Here is a 4692-nt window from a genome sequence, read left to right as displayed (position 1 = left end):
CCGCTGGATCAGGCCAATGGCCCATCTAGTCCGGCATCCTGTTCTCACAGTGGCCAACCAGAGAATCCCCAAAGAAGGACTTGAGAGCAACAGCACTTTTCCCTCCTGTGGCTTCCAGCAACTGGCATTCGAAAGCATTGCTGCCTCCAACTGTGGAGGTAGAACATAGCCATCAATAGCTTTCTCCTCCATGAATTTGCCAGAGGTCAGATCCAGCACCTCTTGGGTGGGGACCATTGCCATTCTAAGAGAACAAGGGACAAGTTCGTGGTCAGCTCTGGCACCTCTTTTTCTAGAAAAATAGCACTTATTTCAGTGCCTCTGCAGAAGACTTCTCTTTCACTTCCAAAGAGGTCAGGCCTTAGTAAACCGCTTTCTTTTATTGTACAAAAATTATTCTAACCATTGCTGTGCGAGCTTTCATAGGTAAGGGCCTACTACATCAGATTCATCATGATTGTCCTTCACAATCCACTTCAACGCTTCTCATCAAGCGAGTGTTTGCCAAGAAAATATCTCCTTATATGAAGGATTCATCTGACAATCACAATGTGCACTCTGCTAAAAATCACCAAGCACAATAATGATATCATTGTTGGTCCATTAAGAATGCAAGTGCTATATTATCCTTTTAGGGATGTTCCCATCACCACCACCATCATCATCGAATCCACAACAACAGCAATTCCAGTTCTTCATGCCTGGCTATAGTATACTGGGAAGTTGGGAACATAATTATATTAGCCAGGCATGTAGAACCGGAATTGCTGTTATTGTGGACATTTAAATACAGAGGGCACAGACCATAGGCAGCCATTTTAGAAGGGCTGTAGCTGATTCTATTTCCCAGACATCGCTAGGCAGCAGGTGGCTCTCCTATAACAATAACTCTCAAACAGGAAGACACTTCTGCTTATACTTTCCTACCTCAGGAAAGCTAGGAGCTTGGTGCCTCTGGACCTTTTTGGACTACAATTCTTATCAGCCCTAGCCAGCAGGTCAGGGATGATGGGAGCTGTAGTCCAGCAACATAGTCCATAAACCAGCTTCCAGCTGTGACCAGCCACATACTCCAGGAAGCTCAGAAGGACATGAAGGCAATGGCTCTTCCCCACTGTTTGACCTATGCCTTAGGACTACCTCCTCCACCCACCCATCCCACTCGCTTCCCATCCTTTCTGTGGGGTCTTTTCTAACAGGCAAACAGCTTTGGGAAACAACTTGGGCATCCTCGACTCATCATGAGGCTTTAGATATTCACCTGGCTCTCAGAAGAAAATTTTCCTGGGTATGGGACAGAGCCAGATAAAAATGGTTGCGGTGAAGCTTTGAGAAATGGTCTCCACTTCCTTTGTAGCCCAGCAGTGTTGTTTCTGTAGCTGATGCTCAGTTGGCACAGCTTCTTGACTCGGGTTTCTTATATTCAGCAGGCTGCTGGGTAATAAGGAAATATTCTGCATGTTCCTCAGTTATTTCAAAATTGGATTTGAGTGCTGGAAATGGAAGAAGGTGATAAGCTACATTACAAGAATTGGATTTAGTTAAGTGTGTGATTGTGTCTTTAAGGGGACATTGTGCTAGTTAATTAGTTAGCTAGTTAGTTGGTTCACATAATTTATATACCGTACTTCTCCGTATTTCAAAGAAATCTCTGAGCCATTTTCTATTATCATCATCAAATAAAACAAAGTCTGTATGATTTCAAACAGCTTTTCAAAAGATTTTCCAGGATCAGTTTTCATAATATATACATTAATCACAATGGCATAGTGAATCTGCTCTGTATTTAGGAAAGTGCTTTGTCCATTTGTTCTCTATATTGCCACCAAATGGCACAAGGCTTCCCAAGGGGGCGATAGTGGTCTTCATACACATTGGGATGCCATGCGCCATTTTGAATCAAGATGGCGGCAGCAATATAGGGAAACCAAAGAAGCTGGTAGGGCTGCTCTGCTGGATCCTTTGAAATCAGCTGACAAGAAAGGAGTGTTTCACACTGACTTATTCAGCCCACTCCAATGAGATATGGTGCTGGGCCTGATGGCTTTTTAAGGAGTTAGAGTCCACCGGTGGCAGGGCACTTGAGAAGCACTGTGCAGGGGGCTAGGCTGATCAGTGGTGCCTGCAAAAGCCCTTTTCACTCAAGCTCTGCCTTCACCTGCTCCTCACCTAATGTCAGGCAAAGAGGAGGTGGGCGTGGCTTGGCCAAATCCACTTTGTGGGCAAAATGGGGAGGCCTGGTTGGTCGCCAACCCTGAGGAGCAGCTTGGGGAAAGCACATAGGGCTGAAGTTGGGCCAAGGGAAGCAGGAGCCAGAAAATCCCCCATTGCATGAGCAGACTTCTGATGGATCTTCTGTGGATCTGGTCCAGACTGGACTGCCCAAATTCAATTTCCCCCTCTCTTGGCACACAACTTCCCAGGCAGAACACTGCTTTCAGCCCCGCTCTAGCTAGTAGGTGGGACCTGTACTCCTAACCAGTCTTGATGACCACATAGTTAGTTTTCATGTTTTGTGGCCTGGCCAAGCTGAAGCTGAAATGTAGGCTTCTGCTGTGTTATTAAGCTCCTTTTCAGCTGAAATCATTTGTTCAAAAAGAGAGAAATTTATTAGGGTGTATGTGCGTGTGTGTGTGAAATCCAAATAATTTCTCCCATTAGAGTTCATTCTGTGCCTAAAAATAACTAAGCAACAGCTCTTGGAAGTGACTGCACAGAGCATCTCTCTCAAAGAGGGGAAGCTCCTAGCAGGGGTACTATACAATTAAACATTCACACACACACACAACTAGCATTTATACAGAGACAAAGAAGGTGGGCATAGGCCCTGCCTACACATCCCTTTCATTACAACAGAAATTATAACAGAAATGTCATAGCATCCTTTTTTTTTAATTAAAGTTCTTTAGAAACAAAAGCATATGTGTGTCTCAAACATCCATTTATTTTCTTTACAGCTTTCGTCTTGTTTGCCCCCACAACCATCCTGCAAGGTAGGCCAAGACAGTGCTGTTCTACTATATTGACGAGAGACTGAGAGAACAAGATTTGTTCTAAGTTCCCCAGTGAGTTCAAGGCTGGGCTGGGATTTGAACCTGAGATCAAAGTCAACATTCAAGGACTGCAGATGTAAACAACCTTTTCTCCACATCTGCAAATATACTCTAGTACCCTCTTTTAACTTTAGATTGGAACAGCTCATCTGAGACCCCCCAGACTCAGAACAAAGCCATTTTCTAGGGGCTACTGAACCTACCTGCCTACTTTGATGTCCAGTCCTTGCCACTGGAGCACCAAAGCTGCAAGAAGCCTTTCCAGTATGATACTCTAAAATATCTAAGCAAGTGGAGCCTGTGCATATCTGTGCAGGGAAAACCAAGGTAGACCAGTCAAAGTTGGCAGGGTTGTGGCGGGCTAAATTCCCCCATGACCAACAGTGAAGAAAGCCAAAGGAAGTTCACCCAGCCCAGAATACCCTGCACAGGAAGATCAAAGTCAAAAGCAAGAAGAATTGCTACAGGCAATCCTACTGTAGCAAGCCGATCACCTGAAAAGAATGAAAAGTGCAAAATTCAAACGGACTCCGTCATGACATTCTTGGTGCTGAAAGTGGAATGCCCCAAGCTCAAGGATGTATCAGATGATAAGCTACATGTTGAGTTTAAAAAGCATCGTCTGTTCCAATGTACCCAATATCAAGGAGTGCAAAGTATTTGTGACCATGCGTGATTCCCCATCAGTGATGCTGAAAAAGAACACAGCAAGAGTCATTCTCCTACAGAGCCACCACCTGCCACTGGGTTATAAATGAACCGTGATGAATCATGTAAAGAAAAGTCTCGTCCCAGCCATGTGATCCAGGCCACTATGGACTGCCACTCCCTGCTCCCCAAGTTTCCATGGCCTCACAGATACTTTAATTACCCATCCTTCCTGTATTCTTTGTTGTTGTTGTTTAGTCATTTAGTCGTTTAGTCGTGTCCGACTCTTCGTGACCCCATGGACCAGAGCACGCCAGGCACTCCTGTCTTCCACTGCCTCCCGCAGTTTGGTCAAACTCATGCTGGTAGCGTCGAAGCTACCTGTATTCTTTAGCAAGAGCTATATACTTGTCATGCCATTTAAATGTAATTCAAGTGTAGTGAATTTCCTCTTTTCTTGCCCTCCCAAGAGATTGAAATGTCATGCTGGTTCTGCTTACTAATACTTTTGCAGACCCCTTCTGTGGCTGTCCTATCCCGCCCTGCCCCCCCCCCTTGCAGCAATGTGGCATAGCCTGGCCTTGGGAAACAGGGAGCCTTGCAAACGTCAATTTCAGGGGAGGATCACTGGCATTTTTATGGAAGAGCCGGGATAGGGACCCTCCAGAAGTTATTGGCTTCCAACTCCCATCAAGAGTGACCCACGTGGAGCGGCACCGCCACAGAACCAGCCTCCTGGCAGAGCAGTGGTGAGGTTGGCACAGCATGGGGACACTACCAGGATCACCAGATTGGCTCCACTACCCTGCTCTGCCCTCCACACCATCCCAGGAAGCAATGCCACAACTGGGTGGCCCAGTTCATGCTGCCAACCCACTGCACTGGCTGCTCCTGACCCCCCATTATTCCTGACCTTGGTTACAGAGACCAACCACATGCGAAGGCCCACAGATTCTTTACTCCTTAGTGGCCACGTTGGTCAGAAAGCTGG

The 4692-nt window shown here is 46.0% G+C and overlaps 1 long non-coding RNA gene across 1 annotated transcript; it reads left to right on the top strand.

Annotated features, from left to right (window-relative positions):
• Positions 1 to 894: 894 nt before the first annotated feature.
• On the top strand, positions 895 to 3950 carry LOC308580299. Its single transcript, XR_014004792.1, has 3 exons — positions 895 to 998; positions 1431 to 1509; positions 2958 to 3950. It is a non-coding gene; the product is annotated as an uncharacterized lncRNA (long non-coding RNA).
• Positions 3951 to 4692: the final 742 nt, after the last annotated feature.

Source organism: Podarcis bocagei, assembly GCF_964188305.1.
Source record: "Podarcis bocagei genome assembly, chromosome: 2".
NCBI classification, from domain to species: Eukaryota; Metazoa; Chordata; class Lepidosauria; order Squamata; family Lacertidae; genus Podarcis; species Podarcis bocagei.
This window is presented reverse-complemented; position numbering and strand designations above follow the sequence as displayed.